Source organism: Delphinus delphis, chromosome 12 (assembly GCF_949987515.2).
Source record: "Delphinus delphis chromosome 12, mDelDel1.2, whole genome shotgun sequence".
In the NCBI taxonomy this organism is placed as follows: domain Eukaryota; kingdom Metazoa; phylum Chordata; class Mammalia; order Artiodactyla; family Delphinidae; genus Delphinus; species Delphinus delphis.
Window position 1 is genome coordinate 58,817,654 of NC_082694.2, and position 25,432 is coordinate 58,843,085.

Consider the following 25,432-nt stretch of genomic DNA (forward strand, 5'->3'; position numbering starts at 1 on the left):
CACCACTAGCTCAATTCGGAAGCAGGTACCTCACAATGTGGTGAGAACAAGGGTGCAAGCAAATCGCCACTCTACAAGCTTCCTCTCCCCGTTCCCTCAGTGCCTCTGGCCTTGCCAGTGGGGAGGTGGAGATTTCAGGGAAAATGTCTGGGGACTTTGTGCACTGCTCACAGCAAAAGGGCAAGCTGAGAATACCATGGCTGGAAATTCTTTAGTGCAGCCAAGTGTTCCTCGCCCATTTGGTTGACTACATGCAATTTTTCTTGCACTTCTTTGGTAGTTGTAGGGCAGACAAAATAGCCCTTCACCACGAATGAAGCCCTTGGAGAGATGATTTACAGACCACAAAGACAGACTGAACTGGGAAGGGGTACCCAAATGCTGTGAACAATCTCCTTAGGAGAATGCCATAAATAAAAACCCTACTTAACGGTCGGGGGTGTCCTAAAAGGAGAGGAAGTCAGCATGTATGATAAAACAGCTGTGTAAATTACACAGCTTCCAGGGTACTACCAACCACATCATGCTACTTCCTAAACACTGGATTCCTTTCTCCCTCTCCTCCTCTACCCCAAAATAATCTAAAGCCATCTTACAACAATTACTAAACTAGGGGAAAGGCAAACCACTCTGGGAAGGAAAAAATAGCAGCTGCTCTACATATCTTTTTCAGAGTTTGGCTACGATCGCTGAAGTTATCTGTCATTTTCCTTTCTTCGTGGCTGCCTTGACAGCCCTTCAGGATTTCAGCTGGTTCCAAGCACCTCTCAATAAAGATCATTCCAGAGAAGTTTCATATTCCTAAGATTCCTTACATCTCTCTTTCTTTAATTTAGGAAATGAGGCTGAAAAAGATGAAAAACAGCCCAGATTTCACCACTTTCTATGCAAGGTTCTTGCAAAGCAAGCTGTGCCTCCCTTTCCAACAGGGACAGAGAGAGGCAGTTCTGATTGGGAAGTAGGCGGCAAGGCCTTTGGAGCAGCAGTCGGATTAGGTGTCTTTGGAAAAGGCCCCAGCAGGCCCAAAGGCTGTTTGAAAACTTTTTGTAAAGGAGGGGAAGAAAAAACAAAACAGCAGACTTTGGTGCACTCAGCCATTCAAAAAGCCTGTGTCTGCACCATGGACTTCATTCATTCACCAAATGTTTATCTTGCACCTATGCGGTGCCGGGCTCTGTTCTAGATGCTGAGAGTAGAGCAGTGAAGACAACCAAGTGTCCGATCGCTGTAGGGAGTTTCTGTGTGAGCGGGGATGGGGCTGATCTATGAAGAGAGCTTCAGGAAGCCCTCTCCCCCGTTTCCTCCCAGCTGGGTGCATGCTGGCCCCTCCCTTCTTTGGGTTCCGTAGTCGCTTCCTTCTGCTGCGTCCTTGGTTTATTATTCCCTTCACCTTTCCCCTTGATAATCACTTGTCCCTTTGTAAACATCAAAGCAGGACCAGGGAGCTGATGAAAGTGAGGCCTGTGACTCATAGGAGGATGTTTTTCTCTTTCTCATTTATGCGACTCTTTTCTCAGGAGAACCTTTTTGTTATGAAACTAGCTTGCCTCCTCTTTTTGAGAGGTTCCTCGTTTCAGCTCTGATTGTCAAAATCTACTCTCAACTTTCCACTGGTGTTACAACGCACCTACCACTCAGCGGGGCCCTCGGAGTACCCTGGCAATCATTTCTTATTTCCCTATGCAGCTTTTTTGGTGGTTGTTGTTTTCATCCTTCATTTAGACTATTTCCCCCAAATCTCCATACTTCTCAGAGCTCCCTACACATAGCCCACCCCAACCGCCCTGCTCACCCAGTAAGCTTCAACAGATGACAGTGCCCATACTTCACAGAGAACATAGAAACCAACAGAAAAGAACTCCCTCCATTTCCAGTCACCTGCTATAGACTGAATGTTTGTGTTCCCCCAAAACTCATATGCTGAAATCTAATCACCAGAGTGATGGTATCTGGAGGTGGAGTCTTCGGGAGGTGATTAGGTCATGAGGATGGAGCTGTCATAACTGGGATTAGTCTCCTAAAAGAGGTCCCAGAGAGCTCTCCTGCCCTTTTCCCCATGTAAGGACACAGTGAGGACCAAGAAGGGGGCTTTCACCAGTCACTGAACGTGCTGGCACCTTGATCTTGGACTTTCCAACCTCTAGAGCGGTAAGAAATAAAATTCTGTTGTTTGTAATCCACCCAGTCCGTGGTATTCTGTTACAGCAGCCTGAAAGGACTAAGACACTGACTATGAAGTCATCTGCACCTGCACACACTTTTTCCACCCCTGCACAAAGCAACGGTATCCTGCCATTTAAGGTGAGCCCCTGCACCAGAGCTTAGGACCACCCCATTTAACTTTCTCAGGGAGAGCACACCATGAGTTATCCCTTCTTCACCTCGCCCTCCATTCCTTCCCCTCTGCCAGATCCTTTCCTCCAGCCTAACACAAAGCCCCTAGCCTTTGCTTCTATGAACTAAAAGCAGGTCCAGAAACCAAGGATGAATATAAATAATAAAAAGAACCAGGACAGGGACTTCCCTGGTGGCGCAGTGGTTAAGAATCCATCTGCCAATGCAGGGGACACGGGTTCGATCCCTGGTCCGGGAAGATCCCACATGCTGCAGAGCAACTAAGCCCGTGCACCACAACTACTGAGCCTGTGCTCTAGAGCCCACGAGCCACAACTACTGAGCCCACGTGCCACAGTTACTGGAGCCCGCCCCGCAACAACAGAAGTCACCAAAATGACAAGTCCACGCAACATAGTGAAGAGTAGCCCCTGCTCACCACAACTAGAGAAAGCCACACACAGCAATGAAGACCCAACGCAGCCAAAAATTAATTAATTAATTTAAAAAAAAGAACCAGGACAGGATCTACATAAAGATACTGTTAACTGACTGTTGGATCTTTTGAAATCATCCTTTACTTCTCTCATCTTTTCTCTCATATTCTACTTTTTGGGATATTTATGAGATCTACCTTCTAACCCTTCCAGTGAAACTTTTATTTTGCTAATCATATTTTCATTCCCAAGACTTCCTCATATTTCTGATCATTCTTTTTATCACATCCTTGCTCTTGTTTTAGGTAGGTAATATCTTCTCAAGTTTCTGAAAGCACTAGAGATTGTTGGGTTTTTGGTTTTTTTTTCGGTACGTGGGCCTCTCACTGCTGTGGTCTCTCCCGTTGCGGAGCACAGGCTCCGGACGCGCAGGCTCACTGGCCCTGGCTCACGGGCCCAGCCGCTCCGCGGCATGTGGGATCTTCCCGGACCGGGGCACGAACCCGTGTCCCCTGCATCGGCAGGCGGACTCTCAACCACTGCGCCACCAGGGAAGCCCTGTTGGGCTTTTAAAAAATAAATTGACTTCTGTTCCCTAAATTATTTCTCTGTCGGCCTTGTGGGATCCTCATCATTACCAGGCATATACTGATGAGCATACACATTGTATTGCTACTCCAGGTCACGCTCCTGAACTCCAGATATTCATTTTTAATTGCCTAATGAAAAACTCTACCTTGACATCCTAAAGGCACCTCAGACTGAACTCATATTTTCCTCCAAATAAATGCTTTTTCTTTCATCTCACTACATGGCACTACCATCCACCGTTACCTGAATGAGAAACCTAGGAGTAATTCTTGACTGGCCCTATTTTTCCTCACCTATATCCAATACATTAATTCCTGGTGATTCTATCTCTTTAATATCACTCAATGGTATCCTAATGTTTCCTGCTTTGTTGAGCACACATAGGTGGTGTTAACTCCTGGCATCTCTCCATGCCATTTAAGCACTCTGTCTCAGGGAAGGTGGACTGACCCCTGATTTATCTGGGTGCGTTAGGTCTGAGCCACTCTTCATCCTCTTGGCCGCTAGTTACAGGGGACAGACATTCTAATCTTCCAGGTATAGCATTCTCCAGAGGTGTCACGGGTTGGGTTCACTGGGAAGCAGGTTCTGAGATAGATATTAGTGTGCAGGAGGTAGTGCTTCTGGAATCAATACTTGGGGAAGGAAAGGGAAGGGAAGAAAAAAACAGGAAGGTGAAAAACAGGATAGGATGGGAAGAACAGGAACAGGAAGGGAAGAGAAAGGAGCAAGATTGGGCAAAGGGAGAAGTTTAGCTGAGATTCAGTCTCAATAGAGGCCTCAGCTGACCTTGGGGGAGCTCCAAAGCCCGGATGACCTTCCAGAGTTGTCTCAGATTGGGGGTGGGGGACCAAAGCTTTGTATTGCTCCCTGATCAGTCATTGGATGCCGGCCACCCCAAGGAGACGTAACTGGGCTAGTGGGTTTTTTTAGCCAAGGCCCTCCCTAAAAACAGCTGCTAGCTGAGGGCAGAAGCAGCCCTCCAGGCAGCCAGAGGAATAAGTCCTTTATTTCTGAAGAGGGATCCAGGTGGCGCACCTCAACATTCACCTCAGAGAAGCTTGCCCTCATCTGGGGGTTTACTTAGCATCTCATCTGGCTCTCACATTAAGCTAAGACCTCTATGGTAGTTTTTTTCAGCAATAAATGGCAGGTTTTGGAGTCCATCTGCCTATATATATATTTTTTTCAATAAATTTATTTATTTATTTTTGGCTGCGTGGGGTCTTCGTTGCTGCACGTGGGCTTTCTCTAGTTACTGTGAGCAGGGGCTACTCTTGGTTGCAGTGCGCGAGCTTCTTATTGAGGTGGCTTCTCTTGTTGTGGAGCACGGGCTCTAGGCACACAGGTTTCAGTAGTTGTGGCACACGGGCTCAGTAGTTGTGGCTCACAGGCTCTAGAGCACAGGCTCAGTAGCTGTGGTGCACGGGCTTAGTCGCTCCGCGGTATGTGGGATCTTCCTGGACCAGGGTTCAAACCCGTGTCACCTGCATTGGCAGGTAGATTCTTAACCACTGAGCCACCAGGGGAGTCTCTATCTGCCTATCTTTTCTTTTATTGCTTCATTTTCTCAGAGACCTAGGCTGAAACAAGGGATGCTACTTAAACCTCAGTATTCTTCCTGCTACTCGCTGGGATAAGGCCAGTCTCAACGCCTTCCTAGACTACAGCTGTTTGCCATCTGGCCATCCTACCTCGATTGTTACCCCTCTCCAATTCTTTCTCCACACTTTAGCCAAAGGGAAATTCCAAAAGCACAAATCTGATCAGCTCACCCCTGCTTTCCCTTTGCCTTCAGAGATAAAGTCTAACCTTTTTAATGAGGCTGAGAAGGCCAACAAGATTTAATTTGAGCTCCCTTGTCTGGTTTGATTCTCTTAACACTCCCTTATCCCTCAGCTCTGTATTTGATGCACCAGCAAGGGAAAAGTACTTGCAGTTTCCACCAGTAACCCAATGGTTTCTTGACTCTGTGCTTTTTAAATATTTCCTCAGATTAAAATGTATTGAACTGCTTCCTTGTCCATCTCTCTCATTTGAATATGAGCATCTTAGGAACAGAGACATTTCCTTGTTCTTACACTAGGCACTCAATAAATATTAAATGAAAGCGTGAATATATCTGGAAAGGATTTATGGCCTGTTACATGTTTATTTATTAGCAAGGGCCACCGCACATGGAAAAATGTTCAACCTCGCTATTAAAAAGGTGCTCTGAAACAAGGAGATACAATTTTTCACTTAGAAATTGGCAGAGCTACTAACAATAATATTTGAGGCTAGCAAGGGGATGGTGAAATGAGCACCCTGATACACTGCGAATATCCAAAAAGCATTCTGGCAATATATGACAAGTCTTAAGATGCTTAAGCCATGTACCCTAATAATTGCACATCTAGAAATCTATGCTGTATAACCAGAAAGAGAAGTAAAATTTATGTGCAAAGGTATTCATCACTGTATGTTTTTCTATTATACTTGCACTCTTAAATTGTCCATCTATTCTAAATTGGGTCTGTTACAATTTAAAGATCAGCAAAACGTTAGTAAAATGCTGACAAGGTTAGAGTTGGGAGCCAGCCTACAGGACAGCCTAATGATTCTTGCCTCCTGGTATTCACACGCTGTGTGGTTCCCTCTCACATTGTTCCAGAAGTAGTGTCATCACTTCTGCCGTGCAACTTTCATGATAAGGTTATAAAAGACTCTACAGCATCCAAGTTAGCCTTTCTCTCAGATCACATGCTCTTGGGGAAGGCCAGCTGCCATGTCTCTCTCCATGGGGAGACACATGTGGCAAGACGTTGAGGCCTCTTTTTTTTTTTTTGGCTGCACTGTGTAGTTTGTGGGATCTTAGTTCCCTGACGAGGGATTGAACCCGGGCCCCCTGCAGTGGAGTCCTAACCACTGGACCGCCAGGGAAGTCCCCATTGTGGCCTCTTGATAAAACCACATGAGTAAACTTGGAAGCAGACCCCCCAGCCTAAGTCAAGCCTTCAGGTGACTGCAGCCCCAGCTGCCACTTGACTGCAAGCTTATGAGAGACCCTGAGCCAGAACCACATGGTTAAGCTCCGCCTGGATTCTTGGTCTAGAGAAGCTATGAGATAACAAATGTGTATGGCTTTAAGCTGCTGAATTTTTTTTTTTTTTTTTTTGCGGTACGCAGGCCTCTCACTGTTGTGGCCTCTCCTGTTACAGAGCACAGGCTCCAGACGCGCAGGCTCAGCGGCCATGGCTCACAGGCCCAGCCGCTCCGCGGCATGTGGGATCCTCCCGGACCGGGGCACGAACCCGTGTCCCCTGCATCTGCAGGCGGACTCTTAACCACTGCGCCACCAGGGAAGCCCTAAGCTGCTGAATTTTGAGTAGGATGATCAACTGTCCAGGTCCCACCAGGACTGAGGGGTTTCCTGGGATATGGGACTTTCAGGGCTAAAACCAGGGAGGTCCTGGGCAAACTGGGACAGTTGGTTACACTAGGATTTTTAAATACAACTTTATTCAGATATAATTCACATACCATAAGTCGCCTGTTGAAAGTTCATGGTTTTAGTATATTTGGAGTTGTACAACCATCACCGTAATCCAATGTTAGAACCTTATAAAGAAATCCTGAAAAAAAAAAGAAAAAAAAAGAAATCCTGTACTCTTTAGCTATTATCCCCCAGTCTCCCAACTCCCCCCAGACCTAGGCAAACCACTAATCTACTTTCTGCTTGTAGACATCCTAGTTTTGAATAATTTATTATACAGCAGTAGATAATTACTATAGGGTTATGGATAATGGGATAAAGGATGCTTGCTTTTGCATTAGTCCCTTACCTTACACTTTACTGAATTTTGCAAATTTTTTACAATAAGCATATTTTCACTTAATATAAGAGAAAAAGTAGTAGTATTCTGATTTACTGAAAATATGATGTATGATTTCATGGAACTGCTGTTTGGGCCCACCCAGTACCCTTCTACTCCTTGTTCTTCTAGTAACAACACTACCCCTCTTCCTTAAAGAAGAGCCTTTCTCCAATTCCAGGTTGTTCTGATTTGGTTGCCAAAGGACAAGGTGGATACTTGACTCAGGCCAGAATAATCAGATTCTCTCTTGAATCTTGAGTAGAGGCACAGGGGGAAAGAAGGTATTTAAAACTAGTCATCAGGAGGCAGAATCCTAGAGAATTTGTCGGGGAACTTCTGTTTCTGAAATCTCTGTAACCTTTCTGGTTCCTCTTCTTTCCTCTTGGGTATTCAGTAATTCCTTTGATTCTGTAAGTTACTCCTGTATGACTCTAAGTCTCTTTTTTATTTAAGCTAGTTTCTGTTGCTTGCAACAAAAGAACTCTAACTGATCCAAATAATAGAGAAAATATTTCTGTTGTGCTGGGGTGGGGGCGGGGGGAGGGTGGCGGTTATCCCCTCACCCCCCAAAAAATATCCATAAATCTATCATTCCAACAGAAAAGTTTTTAATTTTTTCATATTACCCATTGGTTCATTTTCACATAGTTAGAATCATGGTGTACCTATCATCTTATATTTTTCTACCTAATGCTGTACCTGCAAAAACTTTTAGTGTTTCTACAACGTCTATTCATCATTTTAAATGTATGTTATCATATTGTACTGGTATATAATAATTTATTAAATCTTGATCCACTGGTTGGATATTTGGGTTGATTTTAGCTAGCAGACATATATTTAAAATGAACATTTTCACAGCAAGCTTTGTGCTTCTGTTGGATTATTTCTTTCCTTAGGATAAATTTACAAAATTGAAAAATGGATCTGCTATGGTGTTATCCTTGTTCCTTTCATGCATTTGATGTGTTGCTTTGTAAAGTGAAAGGTGCTTTTGTACTACAAGTAATTTTCTATTTTGAATGTTTAGATTTCCATTTATAAGATATTCTTAGATTGGGCAAATTCAGATAAATAGAATTTACTTAGTTCAAAGTCTACATTATGACAGTTATACAAGTATTCATGTGATTGTAACTATTTAAATACACCTTTTATTGAATATAACATACATAAATAAAAATGGCACAGATCATAAGGGTAGAATCTCAATGAATTTTCACAAAGTGAACACACCCATATATAACCAGTACGAATATCAAAAAGCGCTACTGGCACTCTAGAAGCCCCCTTATGCACCCACCCAATTATAACCTTCTGTCAGATAACCACAATCCTGATGTCTATTACCATAATTTAATCTCTTCTGTTTTTGAACTTTAAATAAATGCAGCCTTTTGGCTATGGTTTCCTTCATTCAACATTATGTTTATAAGCTTCATCCACGTGTAGCAGTAGTTCATTCATTCTCATTCTGTGTAATATTGCATTGTGCAGATACACATCATTTATCTACTGTTGAATTGATACCTGGGTTGTTTGCAAATTTTGATTCCTACAAATAGGACTAATATTGTTGGGTCATGGGTTATGCACATATTCAGCTTTCTTAGAAACTGCCGAATAGTTTCCCAAAGTGGTACCAATTTATATTCTCACCAGCTGTGTAGGAGAGTTCCAGCTGCTTCACATCTTCTGGTTTTGTGCTTTTTCACATGTTTGTTGGGCACTTGGATATTCTCTTTTTTGAAGTACCTGTTCAAATCTTTGACCAATTTGGGGGGGAGGTCAACTTTATTGAGATATGATTTTCATACAGTGAAATTCACCAATTTTAAGAGTACAAGTCTATGAATTTTACAATGTATTCTATAATGTAATCATCATCATACTCATGATATAGTTCCCTTTTGTCCTTTGAAGTCAATTTCCTTCCCCACTCCATGACTAGCAACACTGACATGTGTCCTGTCACTATACCTTTGTCTTTACTATAATTTCATATAAATGGAATCATACAGAAAGGAATCTTTTGTGTCTGGCTTCTTTCAATGAGAATAATGTTTTTGAAATTCTATCCATGACATTTTATGTATCAGTAGTTCATCAGGGTTTTTTTTTAAGTGCTAAATAGTATTCCATTGATATGCCACAGTTTGTTTATCCATTCACCTGTTGATGGGACGTTTTGTTGTTTCCAGATTTGGGCCATTATGAATAAAGTTGTGATGAACATTCAAGTACATATGTTTGTGAATACACGTTTTCATTTCTCTTAGGTAGATATATCGGAATGCGATTGCTGGGTCCTACGGTAAATATATGTTTAACTTTATAAAAAAATTATCCAATTTTTCCAAAATGTCCATATCATTTACATTCCTACCAGAAGTATATCAGTGTTACAGTTGCTCCACGTCTTTGTCAACACTTGGTACTGTCAGTGTTGTTAATGTTAACCCTTCTAGTGGGTGTGTACTGGTATCTCATTGTGGTTTTAATTCCATTTCCTCGATGACTCATGATGTTGAGCATCTTTGCACGTGCTTATTGCCGTTCATAAAATATTTATTCAAATCTTTTGCCCATGTCATAAACTGAGTTCTTCTACTTTAATTATGAGTTCTTACTGAACTGTAAGCATTCTTTTGTATTCTTGATACAAGTCCTTTATCAGGTATATTTAATAAATATTGTCTTCCAGTATGTGGTTTGAATTTTCATTTTCATAACAGTGACTGTACTTTTCTATAAGTTTGAACTTATTTCAAAATAAAAGACTACCAAAAAGAGAAGAAATTACTAGTTTGCTAAGAGTTTTAAATCATGAATGGATATTGAATTTTATGAAATTCCTTTTCCGTATCTATAATGATGATCATATACATTTTATTTTATTTTTATTTATTATTTTAGATTTTATTTATTTATTTATTTATTTATTTATTTTTGGCTGCGTTGGGTCTTTGTTGCTGTGTGGGCTTTCTCTAGTTGCAGCGAGCAGGGGCTACTCTCTTTGTTGAGGTGCGCGGGCTTCTCACTGCAGTGGCTTCTCTAGTTGTGGAGCGTGGGCTCTAGGCATGCAGGCCTCAATAGTTGCAGCACACGGGCTCAGTAGTTGTGGTTTGTAAGCTCTAGAACGCAGGCTCAGTAGTGGTGGTGCATGGGCTTAGTTGCTCCGCAGCACGTGGGATCTTCCCTGACCAAGGATCGAACCCGTGTATCCTGCACTGGCAGGCAGATTCTTAACCACTGCACCACCAGCGGAGTCCCTACATTTTATTTTATTAATTTGGTAAATAATAAGACTATCAATGTTAAACCAACCTTGAATGCTTGAAAGAAACACACATTTTATATATTATATATTACTGGATTTGTTTTGCTGATATTTAATTTAGAATTTTTTTCATCTCTGATAAGAGAGAGACTGGTCTACAGTTTCTTTTCTTATAATGACCTTAGGTTTGGGGATCAACATTTTATTGGCCTCATAAAATGAACTGGTACTTTTGTATTCTCTGAAAGAGTCTGTGCACTGTTGTTGTCCTTTCTTCCTTAAATATTTGGAAGAATTTAATGGTGAAGTCATAAGAATCTGGAGATTGAGTGTGTGAAGATTTTTAATCACTATTCAGTTTCTTTAGTAGATATAGAACTATTCAGGTGTTCTTTCTTTCTTGTTTTTTATTTTTTTGGTGTCACTTTTTGTATGTTGGGTTGTCTAGAAATTTCCCATTTCATCTAAATTTTCAAACTTACTGACTTTAAGTTGTCTAAAATAGTTTTACTTCAGGTTTGTGGTATCTGTAGGATCCACAGTGATGTCCCCCTTTTCAAGCCTGATAGAGAATATGTATCCTATTTGGGTTTTTTTCTGTCTGCTTTGTATGTGTGACCAGTCTTGCTGGGGATTGGTCAGTTTTACTATTTCTTTTCATTGACTCTTCTCTACTGTACATTTATTTTCATTAATTTTTTTCTCTTCACTTTACTATTCCTTTCTTTATACTTTTACTATTCCTTTCTTTATACTTTCTTCAGGTTTAGCTGTTCTTTTCTAGGTTTTTGAGATGGATACTTAGGTAATTCTTGTTTAACACTATAAATTTCAGCCTTTAAAATTATAAATTTCTCACTAAAGACAGTTTTAGCTACATCTTAAAATTTTTGATGTCATATTTTCATAATGATTTGGTTCAAAATATTTTCTAATTTCTACTGTGATTTTTTTTCTTTGACTGATGAATTACTTAGAAATACATTGCTTAGGTTGTATGTGTTGGGGAATTTTGCAGTTGTTGGGTGCAATATTCCATATGTATCCATCATGTCAATTTTGTAAGTCATGTTGTTTAAATGTTTTGTCTCCTGTTCTATCAGTTCCTGAGAGACGAGTTAAAAGCTCCTACTGTGATTGTAGATTTGTCTATTTCTCCTTGAAATTTTGGCAATTTTTTTTTTTGCTTTATGTATTTTGTACTATATTGCTAGTTGTGTGCAAAATTAGAATTGTTTTATCTTCCAGATGGGTTAATATTTTTATTATTGTTAAATATCACACTTTGTTTCTAATAATGCTTCTATCTTTAAAGTCTACTTTATATGTTATTTATAGCTATACAAGCTTTCTTTGGGCTAGTGTTTGCATAAAATGTCTTTCTATTCTTTTACTTTTAACTATTCTGTGTCATAATTTTAGATTATTACTCTTGTATCTTTTGTACAAAGCACATATATTTTTAAAACCAGTATGAAAATCTTTGTTCTTTTTTTTTTTTTTTTTTTGCAGTACACGGGCCTCTCACTGTTGTGGCCTCTCCCGTTGTGCAGCACAGGCTCCGGACGCACAGGCTTAGTGGCCATGGCTCACGGGCCCAGCTGCTCCATTGCATGTGGGATCTTCCTGGACCGGGGCACGAACCCATATCCCCAGCATCGGCAGGCGGATTCTCAACCACTGCGCCACCAGGGAAGCCCAATCTTTGTTCCTTAATAGAATATTGTGCCATTTATATTTATGGTAATTAATGACATATTGGGGTTAATAGCTAACATCTTACTATTTTGGTTTCTATTTATTCCACCTGTTACTTGCTCCTTCTTATCATTTTTCTTGCCTTCCTTTGGCTTAATTGAGTGTTTTCTTTATTATTATTCTGTATTCTCCCTTTTACTATTTATATAATATATTGTTTATACATACTTTTACTATTCTTAATAGTAACCCTAGAGTTTACAACATGTACCCTTGACTTGTTTAAGCTTAGTATAAGTTAATACTTTTACTACTGTTTTTATTTTGTTTTTTGCGGTACATGGGCCTCTCACTGTTGTGGCCTCTCCCATTGCGGAGCAAGGCTCTGGACGCACAGGCTCCGCGGCCATGGCTCACGAGCCCAGCTGCTCTGTGGCATGTGGGATCTTCCCGGACCGGGGCACGAACCTGTGTCCCCTGCATCGGCAGGCAGACTCTCAACCACTGCACCACCAGGGAAGCCCTACTACTGTTTTAAAAATAAATTTATTTATTTATTTTTGGCTGTGTTGGGTCTTCGTTGCTGCATGCGGGCTTTCTCTAGTTGCAGCAAGCAGGAGCTACTCTCTGTTGTGGTGCATGGGCTTCTCATTGTGGTGGCTTCTCTTGTTGAGGAGCATGGGCTCTAGGCACATGGGCTTCAGTAGTTGTGGCTCATGGGCTCTAGAGCGCAGGCTCAGTAGTTGTGGCGCAGGGGCTTAGTTGCTCCGCGGCATGTGGGATCTTCCTGGACCAGAGCTTAAACCTGTGTCCCATGCAGTGGCAGGCGGATTCTTAACCATTGCGCTACCGGGGAAGTCCATACTTTTACTGCTTCTGAGACACCATATCCTTGCTGGCATCCCCGTGGAGGTCTAAACCATTCTGATCTGTTATTTGGAAGTGGACATGGGTCTTCACCATTTATGGAAACTGACTCTTGTCTGGTTCTCTCCTCCTTCTGGGCTCAGGAGATCCAAATTCTCCTGAAGTCAAGCCATTCCCATTTTCTTAGAACCCTTCTCCTTCCAGATAACTGAGTCTTCTGTCTCCCAAATCACTACATTTAGAAAATCACCACATTTTAACCTTCCCTCTAGAGAAGAGAAGGGAAAAGGACTTCTTGTCTTTCCATGGCAAGCCCAGAGACAAGAAAACAAGATGTGATTTCTTAATCAACTGCCACACCTATTAATATTATTTCGATTTTGTGGCCTTGACTTAGCATGTAACCATAATCAATCACACGATTTCCATGGGAAATCAATTCCAAGTTATAAACACTTTTCTTTTAGGGAACTTTGAGAACCCAATATATTCATTGGATATATTCTCTTTGTAACAGCATTTTTCTTGCTTCTCTTTAAGGAAAGGAAAAATTGCAGAGAGCAATGATAAGATACATCATTAATATAAAAATACTCTGGTCACTGCTTTAAGGCTTTGCTTCAACATTAATGCCCACAAATGAGGTGAACATGAGGGAATATATTATCTCTTACCAAACGGCAAGATATTTTCTTCGCCAGGACACAAATGACATAGAGATAGAGGTGGTAATAATTTTAAAGATATAACCTCCCTGAGGTACACTGTAGAGTTAAGAATACCATCATAAATACAGATGTAGGTAAGGTTTAATTTAAGGAACTGTATTTTGGGTATTGTAGCGCTTAGGCCAAAGAACCATGAGATAGTGGCCTGGTTTAATAAAACATCACAAAGGTCCATTAGGAAAACTCACCAGGGACAAAATGGGGGTAGTTTTGAAATAGACCATAGGAGCTGCTGCTTCTGCTAAAAGTAACCACACTGATTCCTAAATTTATCTCATTCTGTGATAACCGACTTTTCATTCTGAGGAGAGACAATGCAGTCCAGACCTCTTACCATTTCCTATGCTCATCAGCTTTCCTCCTGGGCCTAGTATAGATTCACCTTTCACTCTGAGGTGTTAGGTGAGGTGGTTGCCTCAAATACAAGCACTTTTTACAAGATAGACTAAGGGTAAATTGAACTCAAAGTAAATTTTTTTTTCTCCAAAATCCTTCCCTGATTCCATAGGTGGAAAACCTTTTGTTTTTTAGTTTCATCGGACCACCATTCCCATGTCTAGTCTAATAAATACTGGAATGAAGGCAGAATGATAACAAGGTACATTTGTGTGTGATTATGCAACATATCATGAGAGGAAATATTTTTCAAAGTAATTTGTAGGGGCTTCCCTGGTGGTGCAGTGGTTAGGAGTCTGCCTGCCAATGCAGGGGACTCAGGTTCGAGCCCTGGTCCGGGAAGATCCCACATGTCGCGGAGCAACTAAGCCCGTGAGCCACAACTACTGAGCCTGCACTCTAGAGTCTGCGAGCCACAACTACTGAGTCTGCGAGCCACAACTACTGAGCCTGCGAGCCACAACTACTGAGCCCATGCACCTAGAGCCCGTGCTCTGCAACAAGAGAAGCCACCGCAGTGAGAAGCCCACACACCGCAATGAAGAGTAGTCCCCACTCGCTGCAACTAGAGAAAACCTGCGTAGCAACGAAGACCCAATGCAGCCAAAAATAAATAAATTTATATAAAAAAATAAATAATTTGTAAGTTTGGCCTAGGAGTGTCTGAAAACTGGAAATAACTATAAAACAATTCAATAGTCATAAAATGAGTTTTTAAAACCTGCTTTTCCCCATAAGAGATTAGCCACATTTAATCATTCAAGAGCTGATTATCCAGAATGTGTAATATACAAATCCATTATTTCTTCTTTTCCCTTCTGCTGCCTGATTTTTGGTCATTTCACAGCTCATTCGTATTCTCTCTCTTGGAAAATAAAGGCAAATGTAGCACAAACTAGTATTTTCAACTTTCTATGTAAAGGTTTTGTAGGAAGGGTTATGGTTTGTATATCACTTTTCTTTAATAAGTATCTGGTTAGGCTCTACTGGGCACTGGTGAAGGATTAAAGACATTTAAGACATTGTCCCTGCTCTTAAGGCTCTTACAATTGGAGAAACAAGGTTTACGTGTAAAGTCAAATATTAATGCAAGACAATATATATTTAAACAACAGTATGAAAGAATCTGGTCATAAATACATAGTGTACAAGAGAGATTTATAGATCTATCATGGTTTTGAAAAGGGAGAGCAATAGTTTGAACTGACAGGATGGTCACAGAAATTCTCAGTAAGGTAGTGAGACTTGAGCTAGGTATCAAAGAATGGATGGAATTTTAGCATGGGCAAAAGAAAATTCTGCACAAAGTAAAAAACACAAGAAATCCCAGAATTCCAGGGTTCAAGGACCACAGATACTTTTAAATGGAATATTCTAAGCATACACAGTATAGAAAATAATATAACAACTTCGTCTTTCCCGCCCAGCTTTGTCACATATTTACTTTTTGCCATATTTGCTTTAGATCCACGTCTTTGTTTTTAAATACAGATTTGGCTAAAGGCTTCTACATACTCTATCATTATCCTGCTTTCTCAGCAGAGGTAACAACTATCCTGAATTTGGTAATTTATCATAACCACGAATATTTTAAAATGTTATTACAAACGGAAATATGCAGTGTTGTTTGATGTGTTTAAAGTTATGTAAACAGTAGCATACTTTATGTATCTTCTGCCACTTGGATTTAGTCACTCAATATTCTATTAGTTGAGATTTATGCATATTCTAATTCTAGTTCTAGTTCATTTATTTTAAGTATAATATTGTATTCCACTGTGTGATCATACACCAATTTACTTATCCATTCTCAGGTTGATGAACATTTAGGTTGTTTCCAATTATTTTCCTGTTATAGACAATGCTTCAATGAACAGTCATTTACATGTCTCTTTATGCATTTGAGGGAGAGTTTCATTTATACATGTAGAAATGGAATTGTTAGATTGTAAGGGCATCTTTAGCTTTGAGAATGAAAAATTGCCTTCCAACGTGGTTGTACCAGTTTATTCTCCTCCCCACAGTATATGAGATTTCCCATTTCTTCCTTACCTTTGCAACTCTGATGACTACATCATAGGCATGGAACTGGAGAGTACCCCGGAGTCAGTTCTTGCTATAAACTAGCACTCTGTGTCGGTGACGCTCAGCTTTGGATCACACCATGAACCTGCCCAGCCCCAGCTAAGACAGGATATCAAACCTCTGGGAGAGAACTGGAGAAGAGCAAAGAAAGGACTGGTTGAGTGGCTGAGGACTGGGAGAACATTTTATTCATTTTTGCAACCCCAATATCTAATATAACCTGAAACTCAGTAATCAAAGCTCAGTAGATGTTCAACTGACTGAAACTAATTATAAACCCTGATCTGTTTCTGATTTTCACTCCTCTAAGCTTCAATTTCCCCATCTGTAAACTAAGGACGATAATAAATGAAGGAGTCTTTCCAAAGATAAAATGAGACATAAATATGAAAATATTTATAAATGCTAAAAAGTAATGCAAATTAAGTTATAAAAGATTTGAAAGCTGCTTCTGTGTCGTGACTTCTTACATATAACCAGATAATATTTTAGCAGTTCGAAAGTATTGGCAAATTTCTCATTGGCATTCTTCTTTTAACCTTAATTAATCCTGGGATCCCACCTACCTCAGACTCTGCTCAGGATCACATATAAAGATACGTTGCAATCTTAAAAAGGTGTTCCAATCCTTACTTGCAGCTGTCAAAGAGCACCTATGAGGAACCCATTCATGGTTACAGAGCCACGCTTGAGTTCCATTCTATTCTCTCTAGTCCTAAAACACAAACTCTTTCTCTAGGACCCAGTTTATTGGGCTCTTGGTTATTTTCTCCCTTCTCTCTTTCTTCTAACACCTGAAAGGTTGCTTTAGCTCCTTTCTGGCTAAATTATTCCCTTTGTCTTCCTCCTTCCCCACCATCACGTCTCCACTGTCCTTTCCTTAAATTCCACGTCACAAATATATCAAGCAAAGACAGGCTGGAAAACACTGCCTGGGGAAGAACGGTTACATATTCATACCTTAATAAATTATCCCACAGCATAAATTCTTGTTATGGAAGGTACATTATTTTCACTTTAAATGTTTAAAAAACAAGGCCCAGAAACATTTTCTATTCCTTTTAAGTGGCCTTCATTAAAAAAAAAAAAAGATTGCTCACCATTGCTCTACACTCTCAGACTCTCACTTAGAGATCTCATTATTCTACCGTCTTTATTTGTATGACTTAAATTTACACGTGATGATCTAATTTCCTCTTGCACTTTCTAAATCTGTCACTATCTTTGCAATGGCTTCTCCTTAATGCCCTTTCATCTTCTCAAACATAATATGCCTAAAAGTGAGCTCACATTCATTCCAAATTTAGCTTCCCCCCGAGACTTCCATATTTCCATCATTGGCATTTTAAGAAGCATGTTTCTTGGCCAAGTGTGGTATATCAGAAGAAGAGAATGGGGCCCGAGAGACAAATTAAGAGGCTTGTACCTCGTAGCAAAAACCAGACCGCACTCAGATTTGCAGACATGGTGTTTTGGATTTATTTGGAAGGACCAAAGAGGGCTCTCTTTAGATCAGAAGTAAGCCCTAAATATTGGCATCAGCAGTGTAAGAGTGTTATACTTTCAGGTATTGAAAGTTCATACAAACATTTTCAGATATTGATGCCCACTTAATGGTATTGATGTTGAGACAGAGAGAGAATGCCTGTACAGCTCCACACTTATGCTTGAAAAGGACTATTCACAAATTTCATGTAAGAGCTTAGCCATTTGTAAATGAAATACAAAGCAGCAGGGAAATTTTCATGAGTTTCCTTCCTTTTATTCCTTTTACAATGAGAACAATTATTCCATCAACACGTTTAAACTATTTCTGATGGCATCGGTACTCAGCTGGGAAAGTTTATACTACCAGATGAGTCCTAATTTAAACATAATTTTTAAAAAAAGTATCTTAAGTAACCCAGATGATCAGATTCCAGACTGAAGCTTTGGCTCTAATGCTGAGAAGAGGCCCTGATCCAGTTGGGCTTTGCCATGAGCTCAGACCCAGCATGACCTATTTCCTGGGGCAGAGATCTGGGTCAGTTTAAGAAATGAGTCACCTTCACATCTGCCTTGAGCTATGAGCAGAGGGTAAGGAATAACGAAAAACTCCTGGCACATGTTATTTCAATTACTTAACTGGGCTTTTATTTCTGTTGTTATTTTTGTTTTTGTTTTGTCTGTTTTGATCAAGAAAAATTCCAGTCCAGGTTTAAACCAAATTCACGGATTTTTTTCTCCAAAGAGATGAACTTTTTAGATCTATGAGCAGATTGCTTTCCTAGAGGTTTTGTCGAGGGCAGGGGCTGGACTCCTCCTAAGGGAGTAATAGCAACTAGAATAAAGCTTCTAAAGAACAGGCCAGTAGGATAGCACTCTGGGCAGTAATCTACCCTGGAAACACAGTGTATGTAACTGCATTTGTTCTGGGTCAACTCGATCCAATCTGGCCCAACCGTGGCCTCACTCTGTATTTGGGAACTAGAGGACAGGGCAATACCCTTTAACTGAGGGCACCTAAGGGGAATTTTAGGCTAGATGTTATATGAAAGGGAACCAGGGAAACACTGTGCACTGACTTATCAGGGGATAAAAGGTGAATATAACTAGGATTTTTATCGGTAGATTATCTCAGCATCTCTTGATCTCTCACCCAGACTGTATTCAGCCTGCCCTTCTTCACAATCCTTTAGTATTTTGTCTATGTTTCACAGAGCCTACACCCATCAAGGATTAGTTGGGTCTAAAAAGATATCAATTCCCTACAGTGCAGGCCCAAGAGCACCCCCTTGAAATTCTGGCTTCTCAAGAAGATAGGAGGTTCTTGTCTACAGAGACAAGGTTCTTGTCTAACTTGTTTGTCTTTGCAAGATCTCACCTGATAGCAACACGGGGTAGGTGTACTCTATGCCCTGTTTTGTTGGTGTGTTTTATCTGCTTGGTGATGAGAAGATGCTATTTGATCTGATAAACTGTTAGCAGGAATTTTACAGTAGGATCTATGAGACCAGGTTCTTGTCCCTGGCACTTTATGGCAATGGGGGTTCAAGAATACCTCTGATGATCTGATTCAGAGGGGGGGAGCAAATACGTTTTTTGGAGATGTTACTTGATGGAGACCCAGGGGCCAGTTGTAGTTGAGGATTATATAATTATAGATTATAATCTGATCCCCTGGAGTTGGGCAGCACAGTGGCCCTGAGTTTGTTGCCAACTATAAAAAGCTGAATCAAAGTTTGGGCTACGATATAGTGTTGAGATAATAGGTAGTTATAGTCTTCCTGTAGTCAATACTGACCAGACTGCATGTGGAATACTGAGCTCAATGCTTAGTGCCAGAGTTTAGAAAGATATTAATACATTACATGTGTCCATAAGAGGGGGGTCCAGATGAAATGTATGAAGATCATGATGTATGAGAAAGGCTGAAGGGGATCTGGGAGGATATAACTAAGAGGACACACACTAGCAGGAGAAGAACTATGAACATCAATAGTTAGGTCAGCACTGACCTCCGTGATGACAAAGCTAATGATACTTTTTTTTTTTTCGGTATGTGGGCCTCTCACTGTTTTGGCCTCTCCCGTTGTGGAGCACAGGCTCCGGACGTGCAGGCTCAGCGGCCATGGCTCACGGGCCCAGCCGCTCCACGGCATGTGGGATCTCCCCGGACCAGGGCACGAACCCGCGTCCCCTGCATCGGCAGGCGGACTCTCAACCACTGCGTAATGATACTTTCATATCTCCCTCCTCAGTCTCTCTTTGGCATTTAACACACTCGCTCATTCTCTTCTTAAAATTCCCTCCTTCTTTGCTTCACTGATATTAATTGTACTAATTCTGTAGATGGTAAAATTGAATTAGAAGTGCAAGAGACTTATCTGTGGAAATACCTGGAAGGATGAAGAGGAATGGCGGAGTAAGCGGGACGAGTCTCAGACTGCAGAGCAGCTGAGAAAGGCTCAGTGAGGCCACTGAGGAGCTCAGAGCAAAGACTGCTCATTAGACGATACTGCATTACATATTCTCCCATCTTGTCTCCAGTCCTGCCATCTGCCTTCAATTCATTCTCCACCTGCAGCTAGCAGAACATTTCTAAGGCACAAGTAAGATCATGCCACTGCTGTGCTGATAACCCATCAATAGCCCCCTTGTGTTCTCAAAAATCCAAATTATTTAACACAATAGAGCCCAGATTTGGCTGTATGTATGTATTACCAACAGCAAAATATTTTATTCTTTGTTGATTGCAAAAGCCCTTTTATTTATGTTGTAACCCATACGGCAAATCAGGCCCTTACATGCAAATCCATGTCTTTTCAAAAGGACTAGCTTGGCCTTGCCAAAATGGAACAAACAAAACTTTAAAGGCTGTTTCAGCCCTACTGAAACAATGCCCCTTAATGTACTGGTCCCCGTTTACCACTCTAGCCTCATCTGTTATTCACCCCAAACAGAACTACTTTCACTTCTTTGAATGTAAACTTTCTACCCTCAGTATGGAATATACCTTCTTGCCTGGCTAATTCTCTAACTTGTCTTTTAAGTCTCAGCTTAGAGTTTCCTTCCTCTGCGAAGACTTCCATAACCTGCAAAGACTAGATTCATTGCCCTCTTATGTGATCCCGGAAACTACATAATAAAGGGCAGGTGGAATCTTGGTTGTACATCTACGCAGGGCAGTGAAATATCACTTGGGTGCCAAATATTGGAAATGTAATAAAAGGGACAATGTTTATATATCAGGACTTCTCTCAGGGAATATACTATATTAAATAGAAAGGAATTCTATGATAAATAGTTCGGTGTGGGTGATAGTTTTCCAAAGGGACATGATAGGCAAACATTTTCAATCTAGTCACTACCTTCACCCCCCAGCCCAACCCTAGGCATATGGAAATGTTGATGTCAGTATGGCTGGGAGCAGTACTGATGGCGGGGCAGGGATGTTATAATGCTTGGGGACAGTCCCATGCAAGCAAGGACTACCCAAAATGCTAATGAAACCTCCACTGAGAAACACTGTGCTAGGATGTATGCAAGTCTGGAAGCAGAGCTGAATTGCTCAGAATAACAGAGAGGAAGCTGAGAGCTGACACCTGAGGACTTCCATCTCCACCCACTCCCCATGCAGGGTTCCACCTCATCTGTAAACAAATGTCGAGTACATGCTTTCAAAAATATCCATTTACTATCTTAAAAAAATTAAGAAATTCATTTAAAGAAATTAAAAATATATATATAGGTTGAAAAAGAACCAAATTATTAGCCCGAGTGGCATCTAGTATCTTCTTCTTGCTTTGCTTCTCTGCACCTCAGTACTTATCTCACCATCAAGAAATTATATGAGAACTTGTCTGTAGCCCCAACTTGAGTTCAGGGACCTACTGCATTGCCAGAACCTAATATATGTTTGGCACCTAACAGATGCTCAACAAACATTTCTGAACTATGGCTCTCCAAATTTAAAAATTAGTCCCGAAATTTTTTCTAAGTTTCAACCCTAATTTTTACTAGTGATAAATGTAAAATTTATCACTTATTTCACATTTCTATTTGAGCACCTCTAATTTAACAGATACAAAACAGAATCATCTATTTTGATCCAGTGTTATAACCCTCCCCCAAATAACCCCAGTTCCTCTTATTATGGCAAATGCTACTACCTTTTTGGGATCTTCCCAATAGTCTGAGCCAGAAACCTGCTTGTCATCCATGTCACTGTCCGCTTCCTCACCGTCCAATTATTTCCTAGTTTCCTTCCCTTTTCTCCATCCTAGGCCTCCCTGGCCTTAATTCAAGGTCTCTTATGTTATTGCATTTGCTTCCTAAGTCGTATCTCCATCCCCATCCTCATAACTGTCAGCCTTTAAAACATTCTAAAATGTACTCAAAATAACAGTAATTAATACTTTGTGGGATTACTGTGGTGCCAGGTACAGCTGACTTTTACAGGTATTTTCTTTTCGACTCTTCATAATAGCCCCAGTTTGAAATAACTTCCCAAGGTTGTTCAGTAAGGAGACAGAGACAAGATCTGAACCCAGGTAGCCAGGCTCAGAACTGTGTTAGGCTAGGTTATATAACCTCCTGGAACTTTCTGCCATATTGTTTCACAGGCATGTCTGAGTCTGATTCTCCTTCCCTTGCAGATGTAATGAGTCTTTTCTGTGTGAAGTCTGGCTCAGTATTCCTTTCCCAGAGCTGGTGGTATACTGAAAATGTGAATGCTGGCTATATGGTCAATAAACCAAAGAAGTGGATCCAGTGGGTTATTAGACAAGAGGTCCTGAAGATGAAACTGAAAGCTGGGGTGAAGACCAAGGAATTTTTAAGCCACAGATGCACGAGGGATGGGCTAACAGAAAGGTGGTATGGATATGGTGGCAACTGTTACTGTCCATCTTAGCCTTACATGCTCCCTACTGTGTGATGCTTATGTGGCTGGATGCTTTAAGGACCTGGGGCTAAGTGGTCAGCCTGGAGTATACCACCTCCCCCGTTTGTCTGGCAAATTCTGACATATTTTTCAAAATTTACTTTAGCATCATTCCTACATCTTCCTGTCTACATTTAGGTCCCTCCTTTGTTTTTCTCACACTGTTTTGTGAGACTGCAAATTCCTTGAGGTCAGGCACGCTGGTTTTTCTTCTTTGTACTCTACACCACTAGAATCTAATAATCACTGACTCCAGTTGAGTAACAGGGAGTCAGATTTTGGCTTAGCATAAGATAAATTTTTTAAAGTAGACTTTAACTACAGACTAGTGGCTAAGAGCTTGGCCTTTGTGTCTACCTCTATTCAAATTTCAGCTTTCTGTATTACCTTGAGTAGCTTAATCTGTCTGTGCCTCAAAAAATGGAGATAATAATATCTATGTCATCAAGTTGTTGTGAGAATTAAATGAGATAATACATGGAAAGTACTTGGCTCAGTTCCTGGCACGCTGTAAGCACTTGGTAATTTATTTTTTTATTATTGTTATGATTATTCACTAGCACTATCTTATACTGAAGCAGGGTACTTCGGAAGCAGTGAGTTCCCTTTCACTGAAGGTATTCAAGCAGCAGTAAATCCAGGAGAGATGCTGTAGAAGCAGTTTAGGACTTCTAAGGATGCTTCTAATCATAGAAGAGGGAAGTTATTTCTCTGATTCAAAGAAAGTGTGATCATTAGTGTTACTTCTAGTGAAGCTGAGGAGTGTTAGAATAGAAAAAAAGACATCAGATTTGGCTGTATGTATGTATTACCAACAGCAAAATATTTTATTCTTTGTTGATTGCAAAAGCCCTTTTATTTATGTTGTAACCCATACGGCAAATCAGGCCCTTACATGCAAATCCATGTCTTTTCAAAAGGACTAGCTTGGCCTTGCCAAAATGGAACAAACAAAACTTTAAAGACTGTTTCAGCCCTACTGAAATGTCTTTTCCCTTTGAAAGAAGTCTATTAGTGATGCAAATGCAAAGTTATCTGCACAGAAGATAATCCTTGCAAACAAAACAGTGAAACCATTAGAACGTTCTTGTGCAGCATTCAATCCTGAGAATTTGGCTTTCCAGCATTAAAAAGGCAGAAAAAGAGAGCAGAACTGGTTCCTATTTGAGATCGTTTATTAGGTCTGCTTATCTGAACCCTGGGCTAATTATCCTCATGTTTGGCTTAAGGAGGCCAAACAATTCTCCAAAAGTGGACAGGCTGAAGGAAGTCTTGCCTCTGGGCAAGTGCCTTAAACAGGCAAAAAAGAGGGTCCTTAGCCATGGAATAATATTTATAGTCAGGAGTTTAATTCTCAAGATACCAGAGTCTTTTAAGGTGGATCCATCTAGAAGAAACCCAATGATAAGCATTCACAGGGCAGCAGTGTAAGTAATATGCTCCTAGTACTGATGCTTTAAAATAATTAAAAACTAGATAATTGAAAGTCTACTTGTATAGGTGAAGAGATGGTCATTTTCCAACATCTTTTAGTCAACAGATAGGGCAAACAACTTCTTTGAGAATTTAGTAAACATGCAATCTTACTGTAGGCAAAGAGATGGAAAAGATAAAAATGTACGTGGCAGTTAACTGTAAATAGTTCGCTTGACTATTATTTGATTATACTTATTTTATATTTAACGAGTTTGATAAGACCTAGTTTTTCGGGGAGCCACGAGGCCTTAGGGAATATTAACGGTCAGAAGGTGTGGTGCCTAAGGGTACTAGGAAACAGCTTCTGAAGCAAAACTCCAAAGCGGTATTGCCGAAGTGGCCATCACCTACCTACTTGATTAAAGCTTTTGGAAATGCCTAGTGGGCAGTTTATTGAAAACAGAAAATTAGCCCTCCATACCCACGGGCTTTCTTGGACAGATAATAAGAGTTGAAGCTGGTGTCCACAAGGCTTGCAATCTGGGTCTGAAGCAGGGTGGGGCTTTGGGTAGTTAAGCTGTAGAGCTTGCGGACCATCACAGGTTGACATTTCAGGTATGGGAATGGATCTCGTCCACGCTCCACCCTTCACCCCCACCCCACCTCTCCTTTGCAAGGTTGCTAGACAGCTTGCTGGTCCCCTCCCCCGTCTTTGATAATCCACACGCCTCTGGTGAAGGTCAAGCACTGCTTTAGTTCTGGCCTCTGGCTGCCTCCCACGCCCTCCACGCGGAAGGGCTGGCGGCCGTTTGGCGTGTTTTTCCTCCAGAGCTTCCCATGGCCTACCCACTCCACACGCCTCCCTGGCCGCCCTCCTGACCTGTCCTTTTTTGCACCCTGTCAGGTCAACTCAAAGGGCCCGAGTGTCAGGGGTCGCAGCAAGCGCAGCTCACTTTTTTCAGAGGATTTCCTCAGGACAACAACCCCTTCCCCGCAATCCCAGAAAGTCTGTGGGACTCGGCTGTGTCCTATGTATAGTTGCTTCTAAAAAAAAAGTTCGGGACACGGGCCGTCTTGCAAATTAAAACTATACTACCTGCTTAGGATGGGGACCTGATGCGGCGACGTCAGACTTTGTCGCTGGGTAAATGAGAAGCGAATAGGAGCTCCTTTCTGCCTGCCCCCCCTCCGCCGTCCCGGGGGGCAGGCGAGCCTTTTCTGGCACGGCACAGCGGCGGTCGCGCGCGGGTCCCCAGCGCGGGGAAGCCGCGGCCGTTTTGGCCGAATAGGGCCCGGGGACCGGGCCTCGCCAGGCAAGC

The 25,432-nt window shown here is 41.2% G+C and overlaps 1 protein-coding gene across 4 annotated transcripts in view; it reads right to left on the reverse strand.

Moving 5' to 3' along the window:
* TMEM178A (transmembrane protein 178A) overlaps positions 1-25,416 on the reverse strand; it is a 248,614-nt gene extending 223,198 nt beyond the window's left edge. For 3 of the 4 annotated variants that reach the window (XM_060026765.1, XM_060026769.2, XM_060026764.1), the window contains exons 1-3: positions 25,210-25,416; positions 16,241-16,404; positions 6,885-6,976 (exon numbers count right to left, since the gene is read on the reverse strand). The gene's annotated coding sequence lies outside the window, so the exon portion shown is untranslated. Of the gene's footprint in view, positions 1-6,884; positions 7,125-16,240; positions 16,405-25,209 lie in introns of those variants that run through there. The other variant, XM_060026766.1, reaches the window with a different exon arrangement.
* Positions 25,417-25,432: the final 16 nt, after the last annotated feature.